Source organism: Diadema antillarum, unplaced genomic scaffold (genome assembly GCF_040938485.1).
Source record: "Diadema antillarum isolate AM-2024a unplaced genomic scaffold, OU_Dant_1.0 seq00000082_RagTag, whole genome shotgun sequence".
NCBI classification, from domain to species: Eukaryota; Metazoa; Echinodermata; class Echinoidea; order Diadematoida; family Diadematidae; genus Diadema; species Diadema antillarum.
In genome coordinates, this window is record NW_027271175.1 from 2,502,902 (window position 1) to 2,525,153 (window position 22,252).

At 43.7% G+C, this 22,252-nt stretch overlaps 11 non-coding genes across 11 annotated transcripts; all 11 read left to right on the forward strand.

Moving 5' to 3' along the window:
- Positions 1–249: 249 nt before the first annotated feature.
- Positions 250–368, forward strand: LOC139726321 (5S ribosomal RNA). Its single transcript, XR_011710604.1, has one exon. It is a non-coding gene; the product is annotated as a 5S ribosomal RNA (ribosomal RNA).
- Positions 369–1,177: 809 nt separating this feature from the next.
- LOC139726323 (5S ribosomal RNA) lies at positions 1,178–1,296 on the forward strand. The gene has a single exon (XR_011710605.1). It is a non-coding gene; the product is annotated as a 5S ribosomal RNA (ribosomal RNA).
- Positions 1,297–2,113: 817 nt separating this feature from the next.
- On the forward strand, positions 2,114–2,232 carry LOC139726358 (5S ribosomal RNA). The gene has a single exon (XR_011710639.1). It is a non-coding gene; the product is annotated as a 5S ribosomal RNA (ribosomal RNA).
- An 808-nt stretch (positions 2,233–3,040) lies between these two features.
- LOC139726364 (5S ribosomal RNA) lies at positions 3,041–3,159 on the forward strand. The gene has a single exon (XR_011710644.1). It is a non-coding gene; the product is annotated as a 5S ribosomal RNA (ribosomal RNA).
- Positions 3,160–3,966: 807 nt separating this feature from the next.
- LOC139726324 (5S ribosomal RNA) lies at positions 3,967–4,085 on the forward strand. Its single transcript, XR_011710606.1, has one exon. It is a non-coding gene; the product is annotated as a 5S ribosomal RNA (ribosomal RNA).
- An 811-nt stretch (positions 4,086–4,896) lies between these two features.
- On the forward strand, positions 4,897–5,015 carry LOC139726325 (5S ribosomal RNA). Its single transcript, XR_011710607.1, has one exon. It is a non-coding gene; the product is annotated as a 5S ribosomal RNA (ribosomal RNA).
- An 817-nt stretch (positions 5,016–5,832) lies between these two features.
- Positions 5,833–5,951, forward strand: LOC139726359 (5S ribosomal RNA). Its single transcript, XR_011710640.1, has one exon. It is a non-coding gene; the product is annotated as a 5S ribosomal RNA (ribosomal RNA).
- An 808-nt stretch (positions 5,952–6,759) lies between these two features.
- LOC139726352 (5S ribosomal RNA) lies at positions 6,760–6,878 on the forward strand. The gene has a single exon (XR_011710633.1). It is a non-coding gene; the product is annotated as a 5S ribosomal RNA (ribosomal RNA).
- An 807-nt stretch (positions 6,879–7,685) lies between these two features.
- Positions 7,686–7,804, forward strand: LOC139726326 (5S ribosomal RNA). Its single transcript, XR_011710608.1, has one exon. It is a non-coding gene; the product is annotated as a 5S ribosomal RNA (ribosomal RNA).
- Positions 7,805–8,611: 807 nt separating this feature from the next.
- Positions 8,612–8,730, forward strand: LOC139726371 (5S ribosomal RNA). Its single transcript, XR_011710651.1, has one exon. It is a non-coding gene; the product is annotated as a 5S ribosomal RNA (ribosomal RNA).
- Positions 8,731–9,547: 817 nt separating this feature from the next.
- Positions 9,548–9,666, forward strand: LOC139726391 (5S ribosomal RNA). Its single transcript, XR_011710669.1, has one exon. It is a non-coding gene; the product is annotated as a 5S ribosomal RNA (ribosomal RNA).
- The last annotated feature ends 12,586 nt before the right edge of the window (positions 9,667–22,252 follow it).

A 22,252-nucleotide genomic window follows, 5' to 3' on the forward strand; every position in this document is an offset into this window, starting at 1 on the left:
GAACGCACAGCGCGCAGTCAAGAAAGTCAGGCCCACACCTCCATCAGCAGGTGTGTCTTGTGCATCATAGGCACTGTTGCACCATCAGCATCCCATCCATGGTTACAGTCCTTCGCAGTCACTACAGCTTCGCTTTCATTGGTCAATGCCTTCAAGCTCCCTCTGGTGGTAGAGACGGGGCGTGCTGTAAAACCGTTCGTCCGTGAGGTTGAGGACAAGCATAAATCAGCTAAAGTCTGTAGGTATGTCGCCTACGACCATTCCACGCTGAATATACCGGTTCTCGTCCGAACACCGTAGTAAAGCAGCGTAGGGCCTGGTCAGTACTTGGATGGGAGACCGCTTGGGAATACCGGGTGTTGTAGGCTTTTTGCTGTCTAAAATGCCTGCTTTCCTCTTTTTATGAAACACTTCATTTTTCTTCTCGGCAATTTTTCATGGTTTTTCCTAGTCGGCAATAAAATAAAGACACCAGCTAGTCCTGTCCTAATTATTTTGAATGAAGTCCAAAGGGGCCCAATCGCCTCCTGCGCCTCGTGCTGTAGATACAGCATCGCAGACGTTTTGGCATCATGCCACACAAGGTGGTGCCTGAATCAGGATCCACTTCAAGACATCCCACCGGAGACTGCCAGAGCACGATTATGACGTCACGCATAGTTAGAACTGCTGTTACGTAGTATAACTGTCACCACAAAAAAAATTGCGCGGCGCTGGCCCGTGCCTTGGACAGCCATCAAAAGGAATGCGCGGCAGGGGAAGCTGGTGGCACTCCTGGCCATCTCTCGGCCTTCTCTGGCAGTGAATTCATAGCAAACAAAGCAAGAAGAAATGCCTTCCAAAACAGTCATCATCATTTTCCTTCTCCAGAAGGCAAGACTGATGAGGGGCCGCGTCGTGACATTCGGGCAGCATCCATGGCCCCTCGGAACGCACAGCGCGCAGTCAAGAAAGTCAGGCCCACACCTCCATCAGCAGGTGTGTCTTGTGCATCATAGGCACTGTTGCACCATCAGCATCCCATCCATGGTTACAGTCCTTCGCAGTCACTACAGCTTCGCTCTCATTGGTCAATGCCTTCAACCTCCCTCTGGTGGTAGAGACGGGGTGTGCTGTAAAACCGTTCGTCCGAGAGGTTGAGGACAAGCATAAATCAGCTAAAGTCTGTAGGTATGTCGCCTACGACCATTCCACGCTGAATATACCGGTTCTCGTCCGAACACCGTAGTAAAGCAGCGTAGGGCCTGGTCAGTACTTGGATGGGAGACCGCTTGGGAATACCGGGTGTTGTAGGCTTTTTGCTGTCTAAAATGCCTGCTCTCCTCTTTTTATGAAACACTTTATTTTTCTTCTCGGCAATTTTTCATGGTTTTTTCTAGTCGGCAATAAAATAAAGACACCAGCTAGTCCCGTCCTAATTATTTTGAATGAAGTCCAAAGGGGCCCAATCGCCTCCTGCGCCTCGTGCTGTAGATACAGCATCGCAGACGTTTTGGCATCATGCCACACAAGGTGGTGCCTGAATCAGGATCCACTTCAAGACATTCCACCGGAGACTGTCAGAGCACGATTATGACGTCACGCATAGTTAGAACTGCTGTTACGTAGTACAACTGTCACCGGAAAAAATTGCACGGCGCTGGTCCGTGCCTTGGACAGCCATCAACAGCCATCAAAAGGAACGCGCGGCAGGGGAAGCTGGTGGCACTCCTGGCCTTCTCTCGGCCTTCTCTGGCAGTGAATTCATAGCAAACAAAGCAAGAAGGAATGCCTTCCAAAACAGTCATCATCATTTTCCTTCTCCAGAAGGCAAGACTAATGAGGGGCCGAGTCGTGACATTTGGGCAGCATCCATGGCCCCTCGGAACGCATGGCGCGCAGTCAAGAAAGTCAGGCCCACACCTCCATCAGCAGGTGTGTCTTGTGCATCATAGGCACTGTTGCACCATCAGCATCCCATCCATGGTTACAGTCCTTCGCAGTCACTACAGCTTCGCTTTCATTGGTCAATGCCTTCAAGCTCCCTCTGGTGGCAGAGACGGGACGTGCTGTAAAACCGTTCGTCTGTGAGGTTGAGGACAAGGATAAATCAGCTAAAGTCTGTAGGTATGTCGCCTACGACCATACCACGCTGAATATACCGGTTCTCGTCCGAACACCGTAGTAAAGCAGCGTAGGGCCTGGTCAGTACTTGGATGGGAGACGGCTTGGGAATACCGGGTGTTGTAGGCTTTTTGCTGTCTAAAATGCCTGCTCTCCTCTTTTTATGAAACACTTTATTTTTCTTCTCGGCAATTTTTCATGGTTTTTTTCTAGTCGGCAATAAAATAAAGACACCAGCTAGTGCTGTCCTGATTATTTTGAATGAAGTCCAAAGGGGCCCAATCGCCTCCTGCGCCTCGTGCTGTAGATACAGCATCGCAGACGTTTTGGCATCATGGCAGACAAGGTGGTGCCTGAATCAGGATCCACTTCAAGACAGCCCACCGGAGACTGTCAGAGCACGATTATGACGTCACGCATAGTTAGAACTGCTGTTACGTAGTATAACTGTCTCCAGGAAAAATTGCACGGCGCTGACCCGTGCCTGGGACAGCCATCAAAAGGAATGTGCGGCAGGGGAAGCTGGTGGCACTCCTGGCCATCTCTCGGCCTTCTCTGGCAGTGAATTCATAGCAAACAAAGCAAGAAGAAATGCCTTCCAAAACAGTCATCATCATTTTCCTTCTCCAGAAGGCAAGACTGATGAGGGGCCGCGTCGTGACATTCGGGCAGCATCCATGGCCCCTCGGAACGCACAGCGCGCAGTCAAGAAAGTCAGGCCCACACCTCCATCAGCAGGTGTGTCTTGTGCATCATAGGCACTGTTGCACCATCAGCATCCCATCCATGGTTACAGTCCTTCGCAGTCACTACAGCTTCGCTTTCATTGGTCAATGCCTTCAAGCTCCCTCTGGTGGTAGAGACGGGGCGTGCTGTAAAACCGTTCGTCCGAGAGGTTGAGGACAAGCATAAATCAGCTAAAGTCTGTAGGTATGTCGCCTACGACCATTCCACGCTGAATATACCGGTTCTCGTCCGAACACCGTAGTAAAGCAGCGTAGGGCCTGGTCAGTACTTGGATGGGAGAGCGCTTGGGAATACCGGGTGTTGTAGGCTTTTTGCTGTCTAAAATGCCTGCTTTCCTCTTTTTATGAAACACTTCATTTTTCTTCTCGGCAATTTTTCATGGTTTTTCCTAGTCGGCAATAAAATAAAGACACCAGCTAGTCCTGTCCTAATTATTTTGAATGAAGTCCAAAGGGGCCCAATCGCCTCCTGCGCCTCGTGCTGTAGATACAGCATCGCAGACGTTTTGGCATCATGGCACACAAGGTGGTGCCTGAATCAGGATCCACTTCAAGACATCCCACCGGAGACTGCCAGAGCACGATTATGACGTCACGCATAGTTAGAACTGCTGTTACGTAGTATAACTGTCACCGCAAAAAATTGCACGGCGGTGGCCCGTGCCTTGGACAGCCATGAAAAGGAATGCGCGGCAGGGGAAGCTGGTGGCACTCCTGGCCATCTCTCGGCCTTCTCTGGCTTTGAAATCATAGCAAACAAAGCAAGAAGGAATGCCTTCCAAAACAGTCATCATCATTTTCCTTCTCCAGAAGGCAAGACTGATGAGGGGCCGCGTCGTGACATTCGGGCAGCATCCATGGCCCCTCGGAACGCACAGCGCGCAGTCAAGAAAGTCAGGCCCACACCTCCATCAGCAGGTGTGTCTTGTGCATCATAGGCACTGTTGCACCATCAGCATCCCATCCATGGTTACAGTCCTTCGCAGTCACTACAGCTTCGCTTTCATTGGTCAATGCCTTCAAGCTCCCTCTGGTGGTAGAGACGGGGCGTGCTGTAAAACCGTTCGTCCGAGAGGTTGAGGACAAGCATAAATCAGCTAAAGTCTGTAGGTATGTCGCCTACGACCATTCCACGCTGAATATACCGGTTCTCGTCCGAACACCGTAGTAAAGCAGCGTAGGGCCTGGTCAGTACTTGGATGGGAGACCGCTTGGGAATACCGGGTGTTGTAGGCTTTTTGCTGTCTAAAATGCCTGCTTTCCTCTTTTTATGAAACACTTCATTTTTCTTCTCGGCAATTTTTCATGGTTTTTCCTAGTCGGCAATAAAATAAAGACACCAGCTAGTCCTGTCCTAATTATTTTGAATGAAGTCCAAAGGGGCCCAATCGCCTCCTGCGCCTCGTGCTGTAGATACAGCATCGCAGACGTTTTGGCATCATGCCACACAAGGTGGTGCCTGAATCAGGATCCACTTCAAGACATCCCACCGGAGACTGCCAGAGCACGATTATGACGTCACGCATAGTTAGAACTGCTGTTACGTAGTATAACTGTCACCACAAAAAAAAAATTGCGCGGCGCTGGCCCGTGCCTTGGACAGCCATGAAAAGGAATGCGCGGCAGGGGAAGCTGGTGGCACTCCTGGCCATCTCTCGGCCTTCTCTGGCAATGAATTCATAGCAAACAAAGCAAGAAGAAATGCCTTCCAAAACAGTCATCATCATTTTCCTTCTCCAGAAGGCAAGACTGATGAGGGGCCGCGTCGTGACATTCGGGCAGCATCCATGGCCCCTCGGAACGCACAGCGCGCAGTCAAGAAAGTCAGGCCCACACCTCCATCAGCAGGTGTGTCTTGTGCATCATAGGCACTGTTGCACCATCAGCATCCCATCCATGGTTACAGTCCTTCGCAGTCACTACAGCTTCGCTCTCATTGGTCAATGCCTTCAACCTCCCTCTGGTGGTAGAGACGGGGTGTGCTGTAAAACCGTTCGTCCGAGAGGTTGAGGACAAGCATAAATCAGCTAAAGTCTGTAGGTATGTCGCCTACGACCATTCCACGCTGAATATACCGGTTCTCGTCCGAACACCGTAGTAAAGCAGCGTAGGGCCTGGTCAGTACTTGGATGGGAGACCGCTTGGGAATACCGGGTGTTGTAGGCTTTTTGCTGTCTAAAATGCCTGCTCTCCTCTTTTTATGAAACACTTTATTTTTCTTCTCGGCAATTTTTCATGGTTTTTTCTAGTCGGCAATAAAATAAAGACACCAGCTAGTCCCGTCCTAATTATTTTGAATGAAGTCCAAAGGGGCCCAATCGCCTCCTGCGCCTCGTGCTGTAGATACAGCATCGCAGACGTTTTGGCATCATGCCACACAAGGTGGTGCCTGAATCAGGATCCACTTCAAGACATTCCACCGGAGACTGTCAGAGCACGATTATGACGTGACGCATAGTTAGAACTGCTGTTACGTAGTACAACTGTCACCGGAAAAAATTGCACGGCGCTGGTCCGTGCCTTGGACAGCCATCAACAGCCATCAAAAGGAACGCGCGGCAGGGGAAGCTGGTGGCACTCCTGGCCTTCTCTCGGCCTTCTCTGGCAGTGAATTCATAGCAAACAAAGCAAGAAGGAATGCCTTCCAAAACAGTCATCATCATTTTCCTTCTCCAGAAGGCAAGACTAATGAGGGGCCGAGTCGTGACATTTGGGCAGCATCCATGGCCCCTCGGAACGCATGGCGCGCAGTCAAGAAAGTCAGGCCCACACCTCCATCAGCAGGTGTGTCTTGTGCATCATAGGCACTGTTGCACCATCAGCATCCCATCCATGGTTACAGTCCTTCGCAGTCACTACAGCTTCGCTTTCATTGGTCAATGCCTTCAAGCTCCCTCTGGTGGCAGAGACGGGACGTGCTGTAAAACCGTTCGTCCGTGAGGTTGAGGACAAGGATAAATCAGCTAAAGTCTGTAGGTATGTCGCCTACGACCATACCACGCTGAATATACCGGTTCTCGTCCGAACACCGTAGTAAAGCAGCGTAGGGCCTGGTCAGTACTTGGATGGGAGACGGCTTGGGAATACCGGGTGTTGTAGGCTTTTTGCTGTCTAAAATGCCTGCTCTCCTCTTTTTATGAAACACCTTATTTTTCTTCTCGGCAATTTTTCATGGTTTTTTTCTAGTCGGCAATAAAATAAAGACACCAGCTAGTGCTGTCCTGATTATTTTGAATGAAGTCCAAAGGGGCCCAATCGCCTCCTGCGCCTCGTGCTGTAGATACAGCATCGCAGACGTTTTGGCATCATGCCACACAAGGTGGTGCCTGAATCAGGATCCACTTCAAGACAGCCCACCGGAGACTGTCAGAGCACGATTATGACGTCACGCATAGTTAGAACTGCTGTTACGTAGTATAACTGTCTCCAGGAAAAATTGCACGGCGCTGACCCGTGCCTGGGACAGCCATCAAAAGGAATGTGCGACAGGGGAAGCTGGTGGCACTCCTGGCCATCTCTCGGCCTTCTCTGGCAGTGAATTCATAGCAAACAAAGCAAGAAGAAATGCCTTCCAAAACAGTCATCATCATTTTCCTTCTCCAGAAGGCAAGACTGATGAGGGGCCGCGTCGTGACATTCGGGCAGCATCCATGGCCCCTCGGAACGCACAGCGCGCAGTCAAGAAAGTCAGGCCCACACCTCCATCAGCAGGTGTGTCTTGTGCATCATAGGCACTGTTGCACCATCAGCATCCCATCCATGGTTACAGTCCTTCGCAGTCACTACAGCTTCGCTTTCATTGGTCAATGCCTTCAAGCTCCCTCTGGTGGTAGAGACGGGGCGTGCTGTAAAACCGTTCGTCCGAGAGGTTGAGGACAAGCATAAATCAGCTAAAGTCTGTAGGTATGTCGCCTACGACCATTCCACGCCGAATATACCGGTTCTCGTCCGAACACCGTAGTAAAGCAGCGTAGGGCCTGGTCAGTACTTGGATGGGAGACCGCTTGGGAATACCGGGTGTTGTAGGCTTTTTGCTGTCTAAAATGCCTGCTTTCCTCTTTTTATGAAACACTTCATTTTTCTTCTCGGCAATTTTTCATGGTTTTTCCTAGTCGGCAATAAAATAAAGACACCAGCTAGTCCTGTCCTAATTATTTTGAATGAAGTCCAAAGGGGCCCAATCGCCTCCTGCGCCTCGTGCTGTAGATACAGCATCGCAGACGTTTTGGCATCATGGCAGACAAGGTGGTGCCTGAATCAGGATCCACTTCAAGACATCCCACCGGAGACTGCCAGAGCACGATTATGACGTCACGCATAGTTAGAACTGCTGTTACGTAGTATAACTGTCACCGCAAAAAATTGCACGGCGGTGGCCCGTGCCTTGGACAGCCATGAAAAGGAATGCGCGGCAGGGGAAGCTGGTGGCACTCCTGGCCATCTCTCGGCCTTCTCTGGCTTTGAAATCATAGCAAACAAAGCAAGAAGGAATGCCTTCCAAAACAGTCATCATCATTTTCCTTCTCCAGAAGGCAAGACTGATGAGGGGCCGCGTCGTGACATTCGGGCAGCATCCATGGCCCCTCGGAACGCACAGCGCGCAGTCAAGAAAGTCAGGCCCACACCTCCATCAGCAGGTGTGTCTTGTGCATCATAGGCACTGTTGCACCATCAGCATCCCATCCATGGTTACAGTCCTTCGCAGTCACTACAGCTTCGCTTTCATTGGTCAATGCCTTCAAGCTCCCTCTGGTGGTAGAGACGGGGCGTGCTGTAAAACCGTTCGTCCGAGAGGTTGAGGACAAGCATAAATCAGCTAAAGTCTGTAGGTATGTCGCCTACGACCATTCCACGCTGAATATACCGGTTCTCGTCCGAACACCGTAGTAAAGCAGCGTAGGGCCTGGTCAGTACTTGGATGGGAGACCGCTTGGGAATACCGGGTGTTGTAGGCTTTTTGCTGTCTAAAATGCCTGCTTTCCTCTTTTTATGAAACACTTCATTTTTCTTCTCGGCAATTTTTCATGGTTTTTCCTAGTCGGCAATAAAATAAAGACACCAGCTAGTCCTGTCCTAATTATTTTGAATGAAGTCCAAAGGGGCCCAATCGCCTCCTGCGCCTCGTGCTGTAGATACAGCATCGCAGACGTTTTGGCATCATGGCACACAAGGTGGTGCCTGAATCAGGATCCACTTCAAGACATCCCACCGGAGACTGCCAGAGCACGATTATGACGTCACGCATAGTTAGAACTGCTGTTACGTAGTATAACTGTCACCGCAAAAAATTGCACGGCGGTGGCCCGTGCCTTGGACAGCCATGAAAAGGAATGCGCGGCAGGGGAAGCTGGTGGCACTCCTGGCCATCTCTCGGCCTTCTCTGGCTTTGAAATCATAGCAAACAAAGCAAGAAGGAATGCCTTCCAAAACAGTCATCATCATTTTCCTTCTCCAGAAGGCAAGACTGATGAGGGGCCGCGTCGTGACATTTGGGCAGCATCCATGGCCCCTCGGAACGCATAGCGCGCAGTCAAGAAAGTCAGACCCACAAATCCATCAGCAGGTGTGTCTTGTGCATCATAGGCACTGTTGCACCATCAGCATCCCATCCATGGTTACAGTCCTTCGCAGTCACTACAGCTTCGCTTTCATTGGTCAATGCATTCAAGCTCCCTCTGGTGGCAGAGACGGGACGTGCTGTAAAACCGTTCGTCCGTGAGGTTGAGGACAAGGATAAATCAGCTAAAGTCTGTAGGTATGTCGCCTACGACCATACCACGCTGAATATACCGGTTCTCGTCCGAACACCGTAGTAAAGCAGCGTAGGGCCTGGTCAGTACTTGGATGGGAGACGGCTTGGGAATACCGGGTCTTGTAGGCTTTTTGCTGTCTAAAATGCCTGCTCTCCTCTTTTTATGAAACACTTTATTTTTCTTCTCGGCAATTTTTCATGGTTTTTTCTAGTCGGCAATAAAATAAAGACACCAGCTAGTCCTGTCCTAATTATTTTGAATGAAGTCCAAAGGGGCCCAATCGCCTCCTGCGCCTCGTGCTGTAGATACAGCATCGCAGACGTTTTGGCATCATGCCACACAAGGTGGTGCCTGAATCAGGATCCACTTCAAGACATCCCACCGGAGACTGTCAGAGCACGATTATGACGTCACGCATAGTTAGAACTGCTGTTACGTAGTATAACTGTCACCGGAAAAAATTGCACGACGCTGGCCCGTGCCTTGGACAGCCATCAACCGCCATCAAAAGGAATGCGCGGCAGGGGAAGCTGGTGGCACTCCTGGCCATCTCTCGGCCTTCTCTGGCAGTGAATTCATAGCAAACAAAGCAAGAAGGAATGCCTTCCAAAACAGTCATCATCATTTTCCTTCTCCAGAAGGCAAGACTGATGAGGGGCCGCGTCGTGACATTCGGGCAGCATCCATGGCCCCTCGGAACGCACAGCGCGCAGTCAAGAAAGTCAGGCCCACACCTCCATCAGCAGGTGTGTCTTGTGCATCATAGGCACTGTTGCACCATCAGCATCCCATCCATGGTTACAGTCCTTCGCAGTCACTACAGCTTCGCTTTCATTGGTCAATGCCTTTAAGCTGCCTCTGGTGGCAGAGACGGGGCGTGCTGTAAAACCGTTCGTACGTGAGGTTGAGGACAAGCATAAATCAGCTAAAGTCTGTAGGTATGTCGCCTACGACCATACCACGCTGAATATACCGGTTCTCGTCCGAACACCGTAGTAAAGCAGCGTAGGGCCTGGTCAGTACTTGGATGGGAGACCGCTTGGGAATACCGGGTGTTGTAGGCTTTTTGCTGTCTAAAATGCCTGCTTTCCTCTTTTTATGAAACACTTCATTTTTCTTCTCGGCAATTTTTCATGGTTTTTCCTAGTCGGCAATAAAATAAAGACACCAGCTAGTCCTGTCCTAATTATTTTGAATGAAGTCCAAAGGGGCCCAATCGCCTCCTGCGCCTCGTGCTGTAGATACAGCATCGCAGACGTTTTGGCATCATGGCAGACAAGGTGGTGCCTGAATCAGGATCCACTTCAAGACATCCCACCGGAGACTGCCAGAGCACGATTATGACGTCACGCATAGTTAGAACTGCTGTTACGTAGTATAATTGTCACCGCAAAAAATTGCACGGCGGTGGCCCGTGCCTTGGACAGCCATGAAAAGGAATGCGCGGCAGGGGAAGCTGGTGGCACTCCTGGCCATCTCTCGGCCTTCTCTGGCTTTGAAATCATAGCAAACAAAGCAAGAAGGAATGCCTTCCAAAACAGTCATCATCATTTTCCTTCTCCAGAAGGCAAGACTGATGAGGGGCCGCGTCGTGACATTCGGGCAGCATCCATGGCCCCTCGGAACGCACAGCGCGCAGTCAAGAAAGTCAGGCCCACACCTCCATCAGCAGGTGTGTCTTGTGCATCATAGGCACTGTTGCACCATCAGCATCCCATCCATGGTTACAGTCCTTCGCAGTCACTACAGCTTCGCTTTCATTGGTCAATGCCTTCAAGCTCCCTCTGGTGGTAGAGACGGGGCGTGCTGTAAAACCGTTCGTCCGAGAGGTTGAGGACAAGCATAAATCAGCTAAAGTCTGTAGGTATGTCGCCTACGACCATTCCACGCTGAATATACCGGTTCTCGTCCGAACACCGTAGTAAAGCAGCGTAGGGCCTGGTCAGTACTTGGATGGGAGACCGCTTGGGAATGGGCAACGACCCCCCTGGGTACTAGAGCGAGGTCGTGCAGAGCGGCGATCACCACGGCGCCGTGGTGATCACGACGCCTGAGTGCGTCTGCCCTCTGCGTCGATAGTGTGGAAGTGTCGTCTGCTTGCGGTAATTCTTGTGGGTCGGACGTGTCGGAAACGTCGCGTTCCCTATAACATGTACATTTATAAATAAAAAAAAAGATATGTATACATACACTTACAAACAAATTCGTCTCTGTCAAGATGTTTGTTTTCTTGATATGAATTATATAAGATGGTCTGAGTCACGGTACTGTACTCTATTGGTTGTTTTTCAAAGTATTTTATTTGAAATATGATGTGTTATGCGTTCAGATAAATATAAAGTAAGTTTGATGTAGAATAATAAATATCTCAGTGGGAAAATGCACTTAAAAACATCTATAAACACAGATATGCAAACACGCAGACATAGAAATGAGCATAAACAGACACACCAATCTGCATATCCAATAAACATAATTATGCATAATCACAGACATACAAGCACACACACCAAGATACAAACATGCACCCATAAACGGACACACAAACATTCTACAGACATACAAACTCACAAACATACAAACATTCATAAGCAGACACACAAGTATGTTACAGACATACAACACGCATAAACAAACATGCACACAAACATGGAAACTTGCATACATAACAGATAAACTCAAACAATTGTATTCAAATAGACAAAAAACCCAAGAATTAAGTTCTAAACAATATCTGCATTGATTGTTCTCAATTTTTGTATTTGAGTAGACTTTTTCTTGCTTCTTACTCTTCAAGTTCCGTTTCTGTTTCAGGTTGAAGATAAAAGTTACACAAATATACAAGTGTCATATGAAATAAATACATAACGTCTGACAGTTACTCCTGCAACTGAAGGATTGTAAAAAAAAAAGTGAAGTAAAAGAAAAAATAACAAACCTGTTTTGTGAATTTATACTGGATGGCACAATAGTGTATGAATCTCTGTTAGTCGTTGCAACTTAAGACTTGCAGAATATAAAAATAAAACAAAACATAAAAGAGCTGTTTCGGGAGACCTATGCAGGTAAAGTTAGACCAATAAATCTGCCTCTTATTCTGTAGCCTTTTGTTAATCGTACGGTTAATACTGCATGGCCCAGTAAAATATGGTGTACAAATCTCAAGGTGTTTTGTTTCTTTTTTTCAGTTGCAGCATATCACATGGCAAGACAACATTAAACATGAAATGTTAGCATTTGACTAATTTCACAGCATTTACTTATTTTACTGCAATCATAAAGACTGCAATGTATGACATCCCTGTAAGATACAATGTTATGAATACCATCTTTGGTACTGCATAATACGACACAAAAACATGTTGATTAATCAACATATTAGTTTGTGTTTTCATAGCACAATACTCTGACTACTGCATAGATCATTTAGCACACATAATGTAAAACATAGATAATTTGTCCAGCAAATATAGCTTGAGTTGAAGTATTTGGTATCATCTGGTAGTTCATGGCACTTAACTTTGCATTGAATACAATAAAGATGCAGATCTAAAACTGCATTTTACCACTCTCCTGACATTATGTTAACGTACAACATAATTAAGTTGTCCAGGAAATATAGCTTGAGTTGAAATATTTGGTTCATTTAGCAATTCATGAGACAAAACTCATGACAAATAATGAATATCATGAAGAGACACATACAAGTTTGGCAAAGCAAATTCAGCCTGAGTTGAAATTCTTGGCTTCATCTGGCAGTTCAAGGCACATAAACGTAAGTATGCATTGAATACTAGCAGTATCATGCAGACCTGAAAGATATTTTCCACAACTCTTGTGACATGTGTAAACATACGAATATAAAGATCATTTTCAGAAACTACACAGTTCAATATCTTGTTGGCAGACATTACTATGGCAAAGATGTTTGCCAATGCTTGGAATGATATACAAGTAATGAAAAAATGTTGATAGAACAATGTATCAGCTAATGTGTTCAGAAAAACTATGCTCTGACTGTGCATAGATTATTAAGCACATAATAAAACATAATTAATTTGGCAAGCAAATTCAGCGAGTTTAGATATTTGGCTTCATCTGGCACTCATCTGGCAATCCATGGCACATAACGCTGCATTGAATACAATAAATATTATGCAGATCTAAAATCATATTCTGCCACTCTGACGACATGTATGTGTGAATTGAATGAACACACAAAAAAATAGTTAAACTTCTCATGAAGTTACACGATACATTGTATATGGAACATGAAAATTAATTCTTTGCAAGTTTGCTATCAACAGTTTCCTCAAAGAGCTCATAGCTATCATACACACGATCCAAGAAGCCAGGTGTTAGAGATTTGCATGTGTGTGGACAAAAAGTGAACATTTTCTGTGAGCTGTCCCTCAGCTTTTCCTTAGAGGGCATGTATTGTTTTCTCTGTCCACTACAATTTGGCTTACCACACGCAGCACACGGCGTCCTGAATCTGTTGGGCATGATAGATTTGGGCTTAGGTGGTGGAGGGGGAGGGGAGTTGACGGTAAATGTCGCAGAAGATGTTGATGGAAATGAAACTGATGCAGCAGAAGGCTGGTAGGGCACAACTACTAGGACAGGGGCCTTTGGTACCGTACATTGTTTTGGAGGTCGTGGTAAGAGTGTTGGAGTATTGACGACATCAGACTTGACTAGACATGCATGGTTTACACTGATGTCGTCTACGGGGTCAAAGCCTTGGTCCTGCTCCGACTCAGCTTCGATCCCCTCGTCATCATCGTCAGAAGTGTCCTCTTTGTCAGGCTCGTCTTCTTCTTCCTCCTCCTCGGCAAGCTGCTGCTCTTCCTCCACTGAAAAAAACAAACAAAAAACAAGGAAAAAAAGAAAAGGGAGAGGGGGAAAATTAATATCTTATCTGTCATATCTACACTTGCATATTGATATCAATGAGAGGCATCTTTGCAATTATTATCTTACACAGATATTTCATGAAATGATACTGAAAATTATCAATTGTACGTGTGGAATATCAGCATATGAATAAGAATATGCATACCTACTTGCTGAAATACATTACTCAGTAGCTATACTGTATACATGTATTTTTGTTATCTAAGCATAACAATTTATACAAGTCTTATCAAGAAAAACGAGTGCAACTATTCACCTGGAACGGCATGATGCCACATCACTTTGAAGGAACACAGCTGACAAGGTGTGCGTGCAGCCCTTCCAGAAGAATTGCTTCCCCTGCAGCACCGTTGATGCAAGCGGTGCCTGTCGTGACGTACAGAGGGATATTTGGGGGATCCTGTAAGGAGACAAAAATAGTGAAGCTGTCTCAAAACATTGAACAAGAATGTTTGTTTAATAATGGTGAGGTTGAATTTAATTTCTTTTTGTTTCTGTTAAAGTTTCAATATTTTTTCTCACCTGCATACAACCAATGTGCTTGCTGGCAATTGCCCAGTGAGCATCAACTGCTTCGGGTGACTTGAAGAGATGGATGCCATCAAGGTCGAGTCCTGCTGGGCCCTTGAACTCCTCCAAGATGGCTTCGTTGCACATACACTCTCCTAAAAGTAAGAAAAAAATGAAGAAATTACAACATATTTGAAATTACATTGTGAGAAATTACTCATGAATATTTACATGGAAAGTATCTTTTTATTAAGAATGAATGAAATTATGACACTTGTGATGTGATAACCAGGCATATAAGAAAAGGTTGTACCATCGATTTTCCAATTCTGTGACATGTCTATGATAAGTCCATTTAGCATTTAACCCATTCACTACAAGATTATAAAATATGCACAGGCATTGGACAGGTTCTAGCAAGGAATGGGTTAAGGAAAATAAAGCTACTCACTTCAACACCACGGGTAACACGCCGCACGTACGACTTGAGTTGGTGAGGTTTGATGAAGCTCATCATCTGCACATCAGACTTTGTAGCGAAGAGGGCGTCATCTTTTCTCACGGCGTCGATCAGTTTAGTCAGGTCATCACTGTTGTAGGTGAGAAGTACGGCCCCAGCAAGAGCCCGTACTTAATTAACATGGGTCTGCTTGATTACGACCGAGTCCCATCGATGCAACCAGTGCCTGATGTCCAGTCTCAGCACCATTCCCTCATAGGTCCACTCCTGAAAGAGAGATTCCAGCCAAGAGGTGCCACTCTGGAATGCAAAACAAGCAAAGAAAATGGAACAAACAAATTACATTGTATTTCTATGCAATTCAAATATTGCTACAATACAAATATGTGCAGTATTTCATATCCATAATGATTAATCATAAATTTAACTCACCTACAACAGTTATTATCGGTGTATAGGATCTTTGGGGCAGGAGCATTTGCCCTCTTGAAGCGCCCAACCAGCCCCTGAGCCATCCTCTGATAGGCCTCCTCAGATTCTGGTGACGTGACGATAGTAGTCAGAAACTGACCCCATTCGTTCAGGACGCTTGTAAGGTATTGCATCGTGCCCTGGCCGTCACCATACACTTTCTGGAGGATCTGAGAGGGAAAAAAAAAAGAGGAGAGGAAAGAGAAGATATTTGATTTGGTGACAAAACAAAAATGATTTACCTTGATTATTCACTCTTGAATAGTATTCGATATTTTTAAGAAATGAAGGGGTATGCAATTATTTTTGTTTGATAATTCACACATGATATTATTGTATGTTTCGAAGAGAGAAAGGGATTTTGTACTTTTTTTTATTTTTTTTGTATTTATTTATTTACCACTTGTGGGATGGATAGCCCTTTCAGCAAATTGATGTTTTTCGAAGGAGAACATTGTATTAAACAAAGATAAAAATACCTGTTTTGTGCCATCGATACACAAGATCTCGCCGGTCACACTCAAAATCGAGGCCCGGTAGACCGACATCTTCTCAATCTCAAGGAGGAGGTGGGCGCGGCGAAGAACCCGAGCGCATGGGAGGGGGGACTGGGGGATGGGTGGCGTGTAGCTCCCTTCTGGCTTTACAAACGGCAGGATGCCTCGCTGCCCTGTTATGTTATGATCATTTTTTATTTCAATTTATTGTGACTTACGACATTCTCGCCTGGGGTAACACTTATTCCTCGTATTTAGAAAGAGTTAGTGTTGATGAAAAAAAAACTCTTCGTATTGTTTGCAATAAAATGAAGATGTCATACTTATGTCTTGTTCTACAATATTAGTGTCTTAACGATTTATAATTTGTATAGTTTATATTTTGGACACTTTATGCACAAACTAATAAATCGTTCCCTCCCTTTTGTGTGTGACTCTATGTTTATTAAATCTTTACATTTTGGACGCTTTATGCACAAACTAATAAGTCAATCCCTCCCATGAGGCCGTCAGATGGTAAAACGGTCTATCTCGAAAATTTGACTTTTTGAGGTAAATTCACTTTCCGGGACATGTGAGGGTGCTCTTTCCAATGGTGCTATCGAGAAAATCCCATCATGTCTTGTTTTAGAGATAATTTCCGCTATCTTGGTACTTTTTTGTATTTTTCCTTCAGATTTGATGGTAAAACGGTCTATCTTTGAGTTAGCCCATTGTCGGTAATATCGTTTGGAGGTAAAACGAGCTATCTTTTACAAAAACTATATAACCTTCTTAACTGAGATTTTTTAAATCATCGCTGTCAGATGGTAAAATGGTCTATCTTCGAGTTAGACCAGTTTACATAGTGTTTGTGGTCTATCTAGAAGATAGACCATTTTACCATCTTATGATGTGCAGCGGGAGTGTATACATGTGCTGTGGTTAAACAGTCTATCTGCACAAAAATGTCATTTATTTTATAATCAAATCCACAAATAAGCACAAAATTCTTCAGTTATCAGTGTTTGATATGCTTCTTCTTGACCCATTGCTAAAAATGCATTATACCCATCTCATAAAAAAGATCAAACCTCTAAACTTTACAGTCATTTTTCTCAGAACAGCAATTTTCGAGATAGACCGTTTTACCATCTGACGGCCGAGATTTGTGTTTGACTCTATGTTTATCTTGTAAAGATAAAACTGCACATTCATATCCTTCAAGACAATCTAATGAATATCTTTTGCCATCGTCGAGGACAATTTTTACTTAATATATTATGTTCTCTTTTGCCGGAAGTTTCAATACTCTTACTTTTAGATAAGGATTTTAAAAGAATTCATTCCTTTATCACTGGGAATTTACCTCTTTGCAAACATCACTGTTATATCGTGATTGATTTGTTTGGTTCATTTCGATTTTTATACAGTGTACATCTAGGTAAGTCTGGTCTCAGGTGCTTATAGGCATTGACCCTTGAACTCATCCTCCTTTGCCCCTTTCCCTGTCCTCGTCTTCCTGTCCCCTTTTTCTGTCCTCTTTAACCTCTTTTTTATTCCTTCAAGGCGTATGCTGTGAGATAGCTGCTTGTTTTCGTCAGTGTGTGCGATTGTGTGCATATGATTTGTTTTATGTTCATCTGTTTCTCTGGCAATTTGTCTGATTGTTCCGTTGGACCAGTACTATTAATTAGTGTTCATGAGGGGATTGCAATCTACAAGCTAGACTTTTTAGCAGCTCTTTCCATTTCCTTCATCTTTTCCTTGATACAATCTAGATACAGTTTGCTCATGCATTTCCTTAAACAATGTTTAGTTTTATTGTTAAAAAATAAACTACATTGATTTCGCTTAGAAAATATGCAATAGTCATATTGTATTCTATATTTTTGGAGGAAATGAAATAAAACGAATGAAGACAGAAGGAGTGCTACATCTTTGTTACTGTGTCCAGTATTGGGTTGAAACCAATTCAAAGGGCAAAAAAGGTTATTTTGAGGTTTTTTCCTCCAGGTTGACGGACCATAAAAGAGTAATGCGTAAATACCAAACCATACAGTTCATATCATAAAGCACGACACGCACACACACACACACACACACACACACACACACGTATATATATATATATATATATATATATATATATATAAGATTCTATTATATTAATTATGATAATTCATATGATTTTGTTTGTGTTTTGGTTTGAAATTATTAGTATCATTGTATTGATATACTGAAGAATAATCATATATTATAAATGGCCCCAACACAAATATTCATCTCACCTATTGCACTCGCACATAACTCACTCACATCTTCTTTTTTCCCTCTAAAGCCTACTATTGTGATGTAGAACAACAAAAAAATCTGTACTTTCTGTGAGAGGCAAACCTGAGTTATATTTCCCAATGAGGTCATCAGCCCAGTCAAGCTACGCTTATGCTGATGGTCTCCTGCTTCCTTATTTAATCAAAAAATGTACTGCCTTATTTGTATTTTATTATGTAACTATCAATGCTTCACAAAGATTTTTGTTATGCATGTAGTATAGACTGCACTTTTGTTTTGTATTGCTTCTTTGTCATTTGGTTTTGTTTGGTTTAAATTTGTCACATTGATGTTATTCATTTTTTATTTGATTTGATTTGAGAAGCAAAATAAGATACGAACGAACGAACGAACGAATGTAATATTGATATCTTGCACATCAAAATGAAATCATGATCATAGTTTCCTTACAAAGTGTTCTTGTAATACTATAAAACAGTAAATATTCACCTTTCATAATCAGATACTGCCCCCAAGAAAATGCTTGGAAAGTGTTTATCACATTTACCTTTAGATTTAATAAATGATGAAACCATTTTTATCATAGTCTGCAATCGGTGTTATCGGTGTTATATATTTTACAAGTAGGCGTACAGTTTTTGAGGCCAGTTGATTATCAGGAATAAAAAAAGGCATGACTCAATAGGCGTTTTCACATCAGCCCGATGTTTCGAAATAGCGCGCTCTTTTTTCTGACTTGGGAAGTTAAAAAATATCTCGAGCTTGGATTCTTTTCGGGCTGATGTGAAAACGCCTAATATCTCTTGTTGGGAGTTATCATTTTTTTTTTTTTTTTTTTTTTTGCATTTCAGAATATGTGTTATAGAAAATGTGTTGCCGCTTACTCTGACATAACGTACGCTATTTAACGAGTTCTGCGTATGTGTGTAATCACAATGGGATCTCAAATTTTGTATGGTCAACTTCCCATCCAGTAAAGGAGTGCATGCATATACAACCATGCACAGAAGCAGTAAAGTATGAACCATGAATACCATTGACCGTGCTATGACCTTACTTAAGCCCCACTCACACCGTTGCGGTTTTAGCTGCGTATAGCTGCGTTAGCCGAACGCAGCCTTAACGCAGCACTCCGTGGCAAAATATTCTGTAGCAGTCACATTGTTGCGTTGTAGCTCGTATATTTTTTACAAAATGATTGCCTACGCTTGCCTACGATTGCTTTTCACCTCGCTCCAGCTCGCTTTTGCTCGTAACAGTACGATTCAATACGTAGATTGCTCGCCCCGTTGCGCATGTACCTCGTTCGCCACTCGTTCGTTGCTCGCTAGCATCTCGCACTAGCTCGCTATCAGCTCGCATTAACTCGTTTCTCCTCGTTTCACTGCTCATCCACTCGACTGTTGCTGCGTACAAGCTCGTAGAGAGTTTCACTGATATATAAGTTTTTGGCATTTTGCAAGTCTTTTTTTTTGGGGGGGGGGGAGGGGCACAAAGGACTTTTCGTTCAAATTCTTCCAAAAGCACCACATTTGGTAGGCCTACACATGTTGCCCATACCATACTATTTCGAGTTTTGATTGGCGCCAAGAAGGGCGCCCTCCGGGCGGCCATATTCTGGCCAAATCCAATAAGGCTGCCATCTGAAATTCAAAACTCAGTTTGCAGTGAAAAAGGATAACATTTCACAATCATTTTCAAAATCTATATTAGAGGTTTTCTGGGTAAGATGAAATCGATTTTGATGTTGTTTTTATGGTCTGAATTCAACTTGTGTTTATAAGGTCACCCTAGATGTCGCTTTGGTCAAGACATTATTTTCATTACAGGTTATTTCAAAATTGCTTTTTTCGAAACTTTTCAAAATGGCTTGCCTATGGTCACCATAGCAGGAATGACAACCTTGCTAATATACCTGCAGTTGTTGAGAACTGAACAGAGCATATAACTGGTTAAAAAACACACAAAATTACTTTTCTGCTATATATGATATAGGTGTGGCAATACACTTCGAGAAAAAAACAGGATTTTCCACAAAATCTACAATAATAGCGGGGAACTCAGTTAGAGGCGTTTTTTAAAATGATATGTTTGGATCGGATGTCGCTGAAAGCACACAATCATTACAAAAGCTTTATGATCTGATAAGCATGCTGTGTTTCTTACGTCAAATAAGTGAATTTTAATTAAATCTAACTAGATTTTATATTCACAGATATATACGCAGTCAAAACGAGTTAAAGCGAGCAGCATCGAACAGGAAGGAGGAGGAATGAGGTAGGCGAGGAGGTACGAGAGGAAGCGAGCGACGGACGAGCTAGATTCGCAATGTAGCGAGCTACATCCGCAACGGTCCTTGCTAATGCGAGCAGAGTACTAGGAATAACGGGTGGTGATGCGAGCTAAAGCGAGGTAATGCGAACTAAAGCGAGTTTATATGGGGTGAAGCGAGCAGGTATCGCAACCATACGCAGTGAAACGCAGTTCAAAGTGTAAGCTGCGTTGGCCTGCGTTAAGCAGCTCGTCGTCGCTCGTTGTCGCTCGTCCTTGCTCGCATTAGCTGGTTGCCCCTCGTCTTAGCTCGTATGAATTTTGATCTTGCGTTCAGTTGCGGATGTTTGAAAAATTTCAAACTAGCGAGCTAGAACGCAAAGCCTCTTCGTTAGTCTGCGTATTGACCTCGTATTAGCTCGTTTCAGTTTTCATTACATGCAGGTAATATGAGACTATTAAGCTCATTTGCATAATTGGCATGAAGATGCATACAGAGAAACCCATCAAACTTTGTTTTCGGGAATTAGCAACTATTCATCCTTCCTTTTATATAGCATTTGCACCAATCAACTATTGTTGTTGACAGTTAATATGCAAATTACAACATCATCGCAGAAGTCTCATATTACCTGCATGTGCAGGTAATATGAGACTGTGCATGGTAGACATTGTGTCAATGTTAAAATGACAATCTTATGTCTTAAATTCATGAGTTTTTTTTTCTTTGGTGTTGTTTGACTATTCAATTTTAATAGATATCATATGAATATTATCTAAAACTGAGACAAATAACACAATTTTAAGCCAAAAATTGATTTTAGGCATGAAACGCCATTTTCCGTGTGTTTGTACACAAATCTCAGAAATTCTCAAATTTGACGCCGACATGAGATTTCATTACCGACATGAGATTATTACGTAAAGGTCTTCCGAACACAACACCACTATCCAGATTTTTACAAAATAGGTATCAAATATTGCACAAAAGTTCAAAGAAAAAGAGATAATCCTGATGGGCATTTTATTATATTATATTTTTCCTTTTTTGTGTGTGTAACTGAGCTAGGCCTGGCCTAGCTCAGTTGCAAAAAGAAAATTGAAGAAAAGAAAATAATAAAACCCGCGGAAATATCACACAAAACGTTGAGACCCCAGTCTTTTATGGTTAAAACTATGAAAATTGTGAATTCAAATGTTTGAAGTAATCGTGTACAGTATCTAAGACATATAAAATAACACTTAAACTGAAGATTATAGCACACCAAATTAATTTTGACATTAATTTGGAAGCACCCATCTAAAGTACACAAATATTAATTTACATATATGTTCATACAACTGTGTATTGTGTTTTTTGACACATTTTTTATATACTTTGAATATAAAAATACTGTCAGAGAAGAAAATGAGGTATTTTGATGTTGGCTTCTATTTAATTAGGCAAGTCACTTGAAATCAGAAATGTCAATAAAACCTGTCCGCCATATTGACGTCTCATATTACCTGCAGCTTGTTGGGTCTTGTTTGTCCCCTTTGAAGCCATATAAGACATATTTAGTACAGTACAATAACCAAAACACACTTTCTTTGGTTAAACCATTCAATGAGCTTACGTAAAATGCAAAGAATTGATTTCACACACAATAACTTCACTTACACTAGTGTAATTGGTGAAATGTCAAATCTTATATCAAGGCTGAAAAATACTGTAATTTTTACATATCTTGTCAGTATTTGGTGATATTCTCACCAAACTTTCAGTCAGCGAGCAGGAAAATCATCAAGAACTAAGCACAGTGATGATATAAAACTATAGATGGCGCTATATGTACTTTGGAAGTGGTTCAGGTGGAGTAATAAGGGTTTTTAAGTCACGCGTGCCATATTACCTGCAGTCTCATATACCTGCCTGTACCCTACGTTTAGCTGCGTTAGACTGCGTTCGGGCAATAGTCTACGCAGCTGAACGCAAAGGTGTGAGCTGGGCTTTAGGGGAGGCCCCTATTCATTCCCTTTAAAGGGGAAGGCTAGTAACTGATCAGTGGGAATCGGTGGAAATGCTGGAGGATGATTGTTCCAATCCTTATTGGATTCACTCAAGAGTTCATTGTATATCTATTGTTGTGTGAAAATGATTTGCTTCAGAATGGTCTCATATTCAAGTAATGTGCAGTTTAATGCTTCCAAGTTAGCGTCCCTGGTCAGTGACGGAGCATTAATCTGCACATTACTTGAATATGAGACCGT